Raw genomic sequence first — 13,190 nt, 5'->3', positions numbered from 1 at the left:
GTCACTGCTCCAAGTGCTCCTATCACCAATGAAATCAGTGTTGCCATCACCTTCCACATCTTCTCTCTCCAGTTCTCCTTTCAGACCCTGGTATTTCTCCAGCTTCTCATATTCCTTCTTTCTGATGTTGCTGTCACTTGGCACTGCCACATCTATTATCATTGCTGCCTTCTGATCCTTGACTACTATCACAATGTCTGGTTGGTTAGCCAACACCTGTTTATCCGTCTGGATCTTGAAGGCCCCAGGATTTTAGCCCTTTCATTCTCCACCACTTTTTCTGGGGTCTCCCACCTGGACTTAGGGGGATTTAGCCCATATGCTGTGCAGATGTTCCTGTACAGAATACCCGTTACTTAGTTGTGGTGTTCAGTATATGCTGTTCCTGCTTGCATTTTGCATCCCGCCACTATGTTGGGCGGTTTCTGAGATTTCTTTGCATAGTCTGCATCTTGGGTCTTGTCTTGTGTGGTAGATTCCTGCTTCTATGGATCTGGTACTTATATATACAGTGTATATATATATATATATATATATATATATACTGTATATATATATATATATATATATAGAGAGAGAGAAAGCGAGAGAGAGAGAAAACTCAGGGGAGTGGCGAGAATAAAAAAAGAGGAAAAACTGTCCGCTTTTGGTGACAGGCTGCTATTCATTAAAAAAAAAAACATCTCATGCATATCACACAGTGAGCAAATATGAGATTAACTCAACATATGCAGTTTGTCTACATTTTTCTGACTTATGAAATGTTTCTTAACATTATTGTTATCAGTTGGTCCCATCTACATACTTATTTGATTTAAACAATAAATTTGATTTAACCCCTTCGTGACCGGGCCAATTTTTTAAATTCTGACCAATGTCACTTTATGTGGTCATAACTCTGGAATGCTTCAACAAATCCCAGTGATTTTGAGACTGTTTTTTCGTGGCACATTATAATTTATGATAGTGGTAAATTTAGATTGATATATTTTGTGTTTATGTATAAAAAAATATCAGAAACTTGACAAAAATGTAAAAAAATTGCAATTTTCAAACTTTGAATGATTATCCCTTTAATCCAGATAGTCGTACCACAGAAAAACATGAATAAATAGCATTTCCCTCATGCCTGCTTTATATCACCACCATTTTTAAAACGCTAATTTATTTTGTTAGCCTTGTAGGAGGTTTAAAAATGTAGCAATAATTTTTCATTTTTTCAAGGAAATTTACAAAATTTATTTTTTTGACGGACCTATCCAAGTTTGAAGTGACTTTAGAGGTGCTATATACTGGAAAACCCCCAAAATGATACCATTTTAAAAACTGCACCCCCTGACATATTGAAAACTGCTGTCATGTAGTTTATTAACCCTTCAGGTGATTTTCAGGAATTAATGCAAAATGGTATAGCTGGAATGAAATAGTGTTTGCTTACTACCTAAATGTCACTAACTTCTGAACTGGCCGCTGTAGCCGGCAGACTCTAAAGGCCCCTTTACATTTAGCGATGCACCAGCGATCCCGACAACGATATGACCCGGTCAGGATCGCTGGTGCATCGCTAAATGGTCGCTAGTGAGCTGCCACAAAGGCAGATCTCACAGCGATACAGCAGCGATCTAGCGGTCATTACTTACCTTTCAGACGCGGCGATCCTGACGTCCTCCCGCCCGCGTCCACGCGTCGCTCGTCGGCGCCACAGGAAGCGCCCGACGAGAAATGGAGCTGCCCAATCTCGCGCGATCAGCGACAGACAGCGGGGGAGCCGGTCGGAGGTAAGTATCACACATAGCGATATCGCTAGCAATATCGCTGCTGCGTCACAAAATCGGTGGCGCTTAAGCGATATTGCTAGCAATATTGCTATGTGTAAAACCCCCTTAAGGCTGCTGTTTGGCCATGAACTGCTATGGCAAACATCAGGACCACACAATCATGATCTCGGTGTGTCAATTAGATTAAAGTGCAAGTCCCCACAATCAAATAACTATTTATTTGATGTCACTTTTGACAGCAGCAACTAAGGGGTTAAACAGATATGGATGGTGACAACATTGATCATTTGTGATACAGCAAGTTGTCAAATATAGTGGACAGCCGACAGCTGCTGGATTGTCACCTGTATGGGGATGATATTCCCTTATATCTCAGGTCAGTAAATATGCGTATCGGCTGTCATGAAGGGGTTTTAACCCCTTTCTGCCATGTGACGTTCTATCCCGTCCATGTGCCCTGGGACTTAATTCCCAGGGACAGGATAGTATGTCACAGCGATCAGCGGCGCCCACGTGGTGAGCGCCGCTGATCGCGGCCGGGTGTCAGCTGATTATCACAGCTAACACCCGGCACAATGTGTCAGGGGCGGTCACGGACCGCCTCCAACACGTTAACCCCTTGCACACCGCGATGTACCGGGGGTTAAAGGGAAGCATCGGCAGGGAGGGGGCTTCCTCCGTGCTTCCCTGAGCCCCCCACAACAGCGCAATGTGCAGCGCTGCTACGGGGGGCTCCTTCCCTGCCGGTCCCCGGATCCAAGATGGCGACGGGGACCTTCGGGGGCCAGCAGGGAGCTGGCTTCCTCAGTGCCTGCAAAGCGCTGGCAAGAGGAAGTCTGCTTCAATGCCTGCGACAGATCGCTGATCTGTCACAGTGATCAGTGATGTGACAGATCAGCGATCTGTCACAGGACAGTGATGTCCCCCCTGGGACAACCTAGTAAAGTAAAAAAAAATAACAATTAAAAAAAAAAAAATATTCCCTAATAAATTCATTTTTTGGAAATAAAAAAAACAATAAAGGTACACATATTTGGTATTGCCGCATCCGTAACAACCTGCCCTATAAAACTGTCCCATTAGTTAACCCCTTTAGTGAATCCCTTAAAAAATAAAAAACGAAGCAAAAAATAATGCTTCATTATCATACCGCCAAACAAAAAGTGCAATAACGCGCAATCAAAAAGACGCATATAAATATCCATGGTACCGTTGAAAACGTCATCTTGTCCCGCAAAAAACGAGCCACCACACAGCAGCATCAGAGAAAAAATAAAAAAAGTTATAGCTCGCAAAATAAAGTGATGCAAAAATAATTATTTTTTATATAAAATTGTTTTTATTGTATAAAGGCGCCAAAACAGAAAAAAAGACATAAATGAGGTATCGCTGTAACCATACTGACCCGAAGAATAAAACTGCTTTATCAATTTTACCGCACATGGAACGGTGTAAACGCACCACCCAAAAGAGATTCATGAAACGCTGGTTTTTGTTCATTCTGCGTCCCAAAAATCAGAATAAAAAGCGATCAAAAAATGTCACGCGCCTGAACATGATACCAATAAAAATGTCAACTCGTTCCGCAAAAATAAGACCTCACATGACTCGGTGGGTCAAAATATGGAAAAATTATAGCTCTCAGTATGTGGTGATGCAAAAACTATTTTTACAATAAAAACCCGCTGTAAATAGTAAATCAAACCCCCCGTTATGACCCCCTTAGTTAGGGAAAAATAATAGAATTAAAAAAATGTATTTATTTCCATTTTCCCGCTAGGGTTACGGCTAGGTTTAGGGCTGAGATTAGGGTTAGGGGTGTGTTGGGGTTAGGGTTGGAGTTATAATTGGGGGGTTTCCACTGTTTGGGCACATCAGGTGCTCTCCAAATGCAACATGGCGTCTGATCTCAATTCCAGCCAATTCTGCGTTGAAAAAGTCACATGGTGCTCCTTCCCTTCCAAGCTCTGCCATGTGCCCAAACAGTGTTTTACCCCCACATTTGGGGTATCAGCCTACTCAGGACAATTTACAAAACAACTTTTGGGGTCATATTTCTCCTGTTGCCCTTAGGAAAATAAAAAATTGGGGGCAAAAATATAATTTTTGTGGAAAAAAAAATGATTTTTTTATTTTCACGCCTGGGCGTTATAAACTTCTGTGAAGCACTTGGGGGTTCAAAGTGCTCACCACACATCTAGAAAAGTTCCGTGGGGGGGTCTAGTTTCCAAAATGGGGTCACTTGTGGGGAGTTTCAATAGTTTAGGCACATCAGAGGCTCTCCAAACGCACATGACACCCGCAGACCATGCCATCAAAGTCTGCATTCCAAAACGTCACTACTTCCCTTCCGAGCACCGACGTGTGCCCATACAATAGTTTTCTCCCACACATGAGGTATCACTGTACTCAGGACAAATTGGACAACAACTTTTGGGGTCCATTTTCTCCTGGTACCCTTGGGAAAATAAAAAAATTGTGGACTAAATGATCATGTTTGTGGAAAAAATACAATTTTTTTATTTTCGCGCCCGGGCGTTATAAACCTCTGTGAAGCTCTTGGGGGTTCAAAGTACTCACCACACATCTAGATAAGTTCCTTAGGGAGTCTAGTTTCCAAAATGGGGTCACTTGTGGGGGGATTCCACTGTTTAGGTACATCAGGGGCTTTCCAAATGTGACATGGTGTCCGATCTCAATTCCAGCCAAAAATGACAAATGGCGCTGCTTCCCTTCCGAGCTCTGCCATGCGCCCAAATAGTCGTTTATACCCACATATGGGGTATCAGCATACTCGGGACAAATTTCACAATAACTTTTAGGGTCCTGTTTCCCTTGGAAAAGTAAGAATTGAGGGTGAAAAGATCATTTTTTTGGAAAAAATATGATTTTTTAATTGTACCGCTGAACGTTATAAACTTCTGTGAAGCCCTTGGGGGTTCAAAGTTCTCACCACATATCTAGATAAGTTCCTTTGGGGGTCTAGTTTCCAAAATGGGGTCACTTGTGGGGGGTTTCCACTGTTTAGGTACATCAGGGGCTCTCCAAACGTGACATGACGTCCGATCTGAATTCCAGCCAATTTTGCATTGAAAAAGTCAAATGGCGCTCCTTCCCTTCTGAGCTCTGTCATGCGCTGAAACAGTGGTTCCCCCCACATATCAGGTATCAGCGTACTCAGGACAAATTGCACAATAACTTTTCCAGTCCAATTTCTCCTTTTACCCTTGGTAAAATAAAAAAAATTGAACCTGAAGTATTTTTTTTGTGAAAAAAAGTTAAATGTTCATTTTTTTTTTTTAAATATTCAAAAAACTCCTGTGAAGCACCTGAAGGGTTAATAAACTTCTTGAATGTGGTTTTGAGGGGTGCAGTTTTTAGAATGGTGTCACTTTTGGGTATTTTCTATCACATAGACCCCTCAAAGTGGCTTCAAATGTGATGTGGTCCGTAAAAATAAATTGGTGTTGCAAAAATGAGAAAGTTGCAAAATCATGCTGATGTAATGTAAACATGTGGGAAATGCTACTTATTAAGTTTTTGTGTGCTTTATCTCTGTGATTTAAGGGCATAAAAATTCAAAGTTGGAAAATTGCGAAATTTTTAAAATTTTCGCCAAATTTCCGTTTTTTTCACAAATAAACGCAAGTTATATGAATAAAATTTTACCACTAACATGAAGTACAATATGTCACGAGAAAACAGTGTCAGAATCACCGGGATCCATGGAAGCTTTTCAGAGTTATTACCTCATAAAGGGACAGTGGTCAGAATTGTAAAAATTGGCCCGGTGAATCCAGTGAATCCAGTTGTGGTTTATACACAATACTGGGCCTGGAGTAATGCTGTGAAGCAGAAAAATCCAAAACGTGCTTTATACTGCTTCATTGGATCAGATAGTGATATACTACTGATCTAATCGCTTAATGAGCAAGGAAATATATTTGAAAATGCAGTTAGAAAAGTGCCCAAATATAGAGTACATAATGGTGCACACCTATTGATTGTATACTTTTGCCATTTCTCAACAAGCAATATTTATTGGGAAATAGTTTAGTACCACAAACAAAGCATTTCAATTATATTTTTCTCATAATACTTAGTTTGCATTCAGGTGTAATATATATATAAAAGGTTGGGAAGGTTTAGAATTAGGAGTTCAGTCTGACAGAAGGTCAGTGAGGAAGGAAGCCACTCGGGAGGAGTGTGGATCCCTGGAAGGAGGGATGGAGGAAGGAGTGCTGCAGCTGCCTCAGTGATCTGAGCCAGCTGGCACGGGAAAGGAACAGAAGGAGAAAGACGTAGAACTGCAACCTAAGCTTCCATAAGAGAGAGAAAGAACAGTGCGGAACGAAGGAGTAGGAGAACAGAGAGGAGTTGTAAGTTGGAAGAGGAACCCTGCCTATAGGTTCTCAGCGCAAGGCCGGGGCCCGGTCCCCATGGTCGTATGGACACTTATGGTTCTGCAGCAGACACCGGTGGAGTAGTTGGCTGTAAATGCATTACTCCCATCCAAGACTCGGGGCACAACAGCAACTGAATAGAGAGCCAGGACACCGGAGAAGGGAGTCCCTGAGAGAGGCTACAGCTGTCTGCCATACGAGTAGAGTTGTTAGGAACATCTAACAGGAGGAACTTCAGAGTACCACGGTACTGGAGCTCTTCACACCTTAAGGCGCAATAGAGGAGTCGTTCAGGAAAGGTACATGTTGGCAGAGTGTTGGAGAGGAGAATCCTGACTTGCCCGGGAGGTTGATTGAGTCTCTGCCCCGGAGGACACGGCATGGAGGCAGGTCCCAGTGTGTACCACGGACTGTGAGTAAAGCTTTGGAACTACAAGCCCTGGTGTCTTCCATTCATTTGTGCGCTAACACCGTCAACACCACTACATCTGGGTACCAACATTCCTCACACCGCCTGCGCCTATACACTGCCCTGGGGTTACAGCTTCACCTGTGGGGAGCTACACCATCTATGCTGCAACACACCACCAGCCCCAGAGGATCTGCACGCAGCGTTGGCGTCACGAACTATCACATAGACTATATCACAAACCACCATTGATTTGGGTGCCCAGGGCCACGGACTGAGTCACCGCCGCTGTGACACCTTTCCCCCTGACACCGGCCCGGTACCAAGTACCCCACAGCCCTGGGAGGGCGACCCAAACATCCTTCAGCATGACCGGTTTGGTAGTGGGTCAGTAATGGTGTGGGGTAGCATTTCTTTGGAGGGCCGCACAGCCCTCCATGTGCTCGCCAGAGGTAGCCTGTCTGCCATTAGGTACCGAGATGAGATCCTCAAACCCCTTGTGAGATCATATGCTGGTGCGGTTGGCCCTGTGTTCCTCCTAATGGAGGACAATGCCAGACCTCATGTGGCTGGAGTGTGTCAGCAGTTCCTGCAAGAAGAAGGCATTGAAGCTTTGGACTGGCCCGCCCATTCCCCAGACCTGAATCCGATCGAGCACATCTGGGACATCATGTCTCGCTCCATCCACCAACGTCAGGTTGCACCACAGACTATCGAGGAGTTGGCGGATGCTTTAGTCCAGGTCTGGGAGGAGATCCTTCATGACAACATCCACTGACTCATCAGGAGCATGCCCAGGTGTCATAGGGAGGTATATATATATACTAGCTAAAGAGCCCGGCGTTGCCTGGGCATAGTAACTAACTGTGGTTAGTTATAACAAATTATAATGATTATCCACCAACCCATAGTCCAGTGCCCATATACCCATCGTACATTGTCACGACTGCGGCCGTGGACGCGGCCCAGCAGGCGCCTCCACGCTGACGGACCATGATGGCGAGGGGCGGGCTTCCCCCGGGGACGCAATATGGACCGTCTATACCACAGAGGGGCACCCGAGCTTACCCAAACTAGGGAAGGGCAGCGACAGGGATTCTGTGGCAGCTGAACATGTGGACAAGGAGAAGACACGTAGAACTTGATAACACCGCACAACTTCAGGTATAAAGAAAGTAAAGTTTACTAAAGTAAAGTCACACAGTGCATAGACGAAACAGGGCTATGCCAGGCTCCCGATTCCACACCTCCCAGAAGGGTGCCACCCAGTGGACCCCAAGTCACTAACGGATCACCGAGGCACACATAGGCGGGAATCGGGACACAGCCAGGACATAAGGGTACATAAGGACATCAGGACACAGGCTGGACATCAGGAGATCAGGACACAGGCTGGACATCAGGGTACACAAGGTCATCAGGACGCAGGCAGGACATCAGGATACGCGAGGACATCAGGACAATCAGGTTCACCCACAGGACATCAGAGTCACCGGGAGACATCAGACAAGAGTCGTTCGGTTCTGGACATCCGACACAACCTACAGGCACCAATGCAGTCATCAAGCTCCAGGCAGCGGTCATCAGGTTCCGAGCATCGGACCTAGGAAGGAACTCAAGCGTGATGGTGCTAAAACCGCAGGATTGCTGGGCATGCATGGAGCTAGCACCGCATGGTAGTCAGAGCACAGGTTAGTAGATGCTCCGCAGAAACACCAGTTACAAAAGACTCAGTCACTGGGTGCAAGGCTCCAAACACAGTGGGATTCCAAAAACATAACAGCAGACACAGTTCAGACAGGGTCAGGTACAGGACATGCACAACATAAAGAAGGATTTTTCCAGTGTCTCCAGGAGATAAAATAATAATTGCTTTATTGAGAATATAAAATCTTCATACCATCAGGTAAAAACGACATAAAGAGGCGTATGGAGGGGAACAATTTCCTACGCGTTTCACCATGATTAAGCCCTTTCAGGGTGAAACGCGTAGGAACTTGCTCCCCTCCATACGCCTCTTTATGTCGTTTTTACCTGATGGTATGAAGATTTTATATTCTCAATAAAGCAATTATTATTTTATCTCCTGGAGACGCTGGAAAAATCCTTCTTTATGTTGTGCATGCACTATACACCCGGGTCAGGGTGTTTCCGTGCATCGGAGGTGTGATCAAGAGTGAAGAGGGGTGAGCTGAATACTTCTTGTTCAGGTACAGGACAGGTACAGGATCAAGGATTCAGGTCTGGATATACCACCTCCAGGGCAGGGTGCAGGAACAGGACAAAGCAGGAATCAAGGCAGGGACTTTGGTACCAAAACATAGACAGGAGAGGTCCAGGGACACAGACAAAAAACACGCATGGCAAAGTTCAGGAGCTTTGTGAGTAGCTATGGCCCCCCCAGCAGGGAAGGGGAAGTTTATATAGGAGCTGCCCCTCAGCAATTGGCTGGGGACAGCATTTCAAGTACACACACTAACCCTGATAAAAGTAGGGGAAGTGTGGCCGCGCATGCCCTAAGCACACACAGAAACCATTGCAGCACAGTCAGTGCAGGAACTGAGGCTTAGAGCACATGGCATTGCCTGCAAGCCTAGACACACGTGGAAAGTCATGTACCAGCTGCATATGACCTCAAAACCCGCGGACAGCTTCCACAGCGGCAACCAGGGACCACACATGAGGATGGTCAAGCAGCAGAGCAAAGACCTAGCAACACATGTATGGCTATGCAGCAGAGCAGGGAACTGAGCAGGCTCCAAACAGCCAGCAGTATCCAAGTTCAATTAGGGGGAAAGGAGCAAAGGGTTAAAGCAATGACATGCATTGTCACGCCGACAACCAGGTACAGACAGAACGGTGTGACATACATATCCTCCATCCCATAGTCCTGTGCCCATATACCCATCATACATATCCTCCATTCCGTAGTCCAGTGCCCATAAACCCATCACACATCCTCCATCCCATAGTCCCGTGCTCATATACCTATCATACATATCCTCCATCTCATAATCCCATGTCCATATACCCATCATACATCTCATAGTCCAGTGCCCATATACCCATCACACATCCTCCATCCCATAGTCCCGTGTCCATATACCCATCATACATATCCTCCATCCCATAGTCCTGTGTCCATATACCCATCATACATATCCTCCATCCCATAGTCCCGTGCCCATATACCCATAATACATCCTCTATCACGTAGTCCAGTGCCCATATAGCCATCATAGAATAATGTATGTAAAGCGCTGTGGAATTAATGGCGCTATATAAGTGAGTAAAATAAATAAATAAGTACATATCCTCCATCCCATAGTCCCGTGCCCATATACTCACCACACATCCTCTATCTCATAGTCCAGTGCCCATATACCCATGATACATATCCTCCATCCCATAGTCCCGTGCCCATATACCTATCACACATCTTCCCATAGTCCAGTTCCCATATACCCATCATACATATCCTACATCCCATAGTCTCGTTCCCATATACCCATCACACATCCTCTATCCCATAGTTGCCCATATACCCATCACACATCCCCATCCCATAGTCCAGTGCCCATATACCCATCACACATCCTCTATTCCATAGTTAATTGCCCATATACCCATCACACATCCTCTATCCCATAGTCCAGTGCCCATATACCCATTATACATATACTCATTCCCATAGTCCCATGCCCATATACCCATCACACATCCTCTATCCCATAATCCCGTGCCCATAGCCCATATACCCATCATACATATCCTCCATCTCATAGTCCCGTGCCCATATACCCATCACACATCCTCCATCCCATAGTCCAGTGCCCATATACCAATCGCACATCCTCTATTCCATAGTCCCATGCCCATATACCCATCATACATATCCTCCACCCCATAGTCCTGTGCCCATCATACATATCCTCCATCCCATAGTCCCATGCCCATATACTCATCACACATCCTCTGTCCCATAGTCCAGTGCCCATATACCCAAGATACATATCCTCCATCCCATAGTCCCATGCCCATATACCCATCACACATCCTCCATCAAAGTGCCCATATACCTATCACACATCTTCCCATAGTCCAGTGCCCATATACCCATCATACATATCCTACATCCAATAGTCTCGTGCCCATATACCCATCACACATCCTCTATCCCATAGTTGCCCATATACCCATCACACATACTCCATCCCATAGTCCAGTGCCCATATACCCATTACACATCCTCTATCCCATAGTCCATTGCCCATATACCCATCACAAATCCTCTATCCCATAGTCCCGTGCCCATATACCCGTTATACATATGCTCATTCCCATAGTCCCGTGCCCGTATACCCATCACACATCCTCCATCCCATAGTCCAGTGGCCATATACCCATCACATATCCTCTACCCCATAGTCCAGTGCCTATAACCCATATACCCATCATACATATCCTCCATCTCATAGTCCCGTGCCCATATACCCATCACACATTCTGTATCTCATAGTTCAGTGCATATATACCAATCACACATCCTCCATCCCATAGTCCAGTGCCCATATACCCATCACACATCCTCTATTCCATAGTCCCATGCCCATATACCCATCATACATATACTCCATCCCATAGTCCCGTGCCCATATACCCATCATAAATATCCTCCACCCCATAGTCCTGTGCCCATATACCCGTCACACATCCTCTATCCCATAGTCCAGTGCCCATATAGCCATCACACATCCTCCATCCCATAGTCCCGTGCCCATATACCCATCACACATCCTCTATCCCATAGTCCAGTGCCCATGTACTATCACACATCCTCCTTCCCATAGTCCCATGCCCATATACCCATCACACATCCTCCATCCCACAGTCTCGAGCCGGGTGGGGCTGAGCAGGAAGTTCCTGGAGATGTGCTGTTATGTAACCTGGCAGTGTGGCTCTGGGTGCGGCTGCTTATGATGCGACTTTCTACGCTGGTAACAATAGAGCATGGCAGTATTAGAGGAGGGGGTGAATCATTTCTGTCATGTGCGCTCTGCTCCTTTGTGGGGGGCAGACAGTGGCTGGGAGCTTGTCGGGGATGCTAGATTTCTCCCACCCAGTCAGTGTCTGCTGAGGTGTTGTGGAGCGGGAAAACTGTTACAACCAATCACAGCTTAGCTTTCATCTTTTAAACAGCTCTTGTGAAATGAAAGATGTTAGTGATTGGTTGCTATGGGCAACACAGGCAGTGTAACCTGTTGTGGTCAAGAAGATGTGCCTATGAAATAGATATATTAGATATTTATTATATATATCTATAATTAAGCATCCGGAGATGAGGATTGTGTCTCAGGAGATCGCGGTATGTGTAAGCACTGAACGCATACTGCGATCTCCGGCACAACTTACCTATCTTCTGATGGTGGTAAAGATTACCGTATCCTGACCTATATTTCCTGCAGCTCACGGTATGTCGTATATTACGCGACATGCCCTTGTAATTTGATCTATGTGGGCTTAACATCCCGTGAGCTGCGTGTGAGGACCCGTAAACATGTCAGGGATATCCTGGCAGCGAAGGAATCTATGGATATCCCTGGCCTAAAGACGATTCCCAGACATTTTAGACTCTGTCATGATTCTAATCCGTCTGGGTTACAGATACGTGGGATTGATCGGGTCCATTGTGGGATTAGGGGTGGTAATCTGAAGCGTACTTTGGCACAGCTTGAGTGCCGATGGATAGTTACCCTCGGCACAATGCACCCTAAAGGCCTGAATGAGAAACTATCATTTTCACCATTTCTATAATAACTTTTCCTCGTTTTCTCTTGATTTTATTTGGTGTTATGGGTTGGTTTTAATTTAAAAATATCTCTGTTTTTTATCTGTGTAGTTGAGTATATATGACCATCTGGATTTTTGAAGACGATTTATTGTCATCAAGCTGTGAAGATACGGACCTTTTTATAGCCTGACTTGAAGAAGGGATATATATGATTTATTCATAGAATGTAGGGGTGTGCTTATTTTAGTACCGCATTGAATGTTATGCTATGTGTCTCTATATACACCTTTTTATGAAAATGTGATATATTGTGTCAAGTTTATTTGATTGGGTAATATTTGCGCTTTATATTATATTAAATTTTCCCTTTACCCTTGCTAAAATGGCCCTAATGTGGTGTGTATTTAGTGTGTTACTTTAAACATAATCCTTGTTGCTGATTTGTCGACACACATAGAGCTGGTACTTGTAGACATGATTAGGATCCATGTGCACATTTGCCTTTTCCTTTTGTGCCCCTCTATTTGCTTTATTAGTAATGACCTCTGTGGTAGGCACGTGCGCTGTGCACATGCCCGCCGCGTCATGAAAGGCATCCAAAGGCTTCGGCGCTCGTCGGGTTCCCATGACGATGTGGATGCCATGACGCGTGCCGATTTCCTGGATGGCCGGAAATGACGCGGCGGGGAATTCGTGTCCACCGCGCATGCGCAAGATGGCCGCGCGCATCAGGATTATTAGTGCCGCTATAAAAGGGTCTTAGTCCATAACACAAGTCACACAGCCCCCCGAGGAAGCCCTTTAAGAAA

Source organism: Dendrobates tinctorius, unplaced genomic scaffold (genome assembly GCF_039654945.1).
Source record: "Dendrobates tinctorius isolate UK_male_01 unplaced genomic scaffold, ASM3965494v1 ptg000022l, whole genome shotgun sequence".
In the NCBI taxonomy this organism is placed as follows: domain Eukaryota; kingdom Metazoa; phylum Chordata; class Amphibia; order Anura; family Dendrobatidae; genus Dendrobates; species Dendrobates tinctorius.
This window is presented reverse-complemented; position numbering follows the sequence as displayed.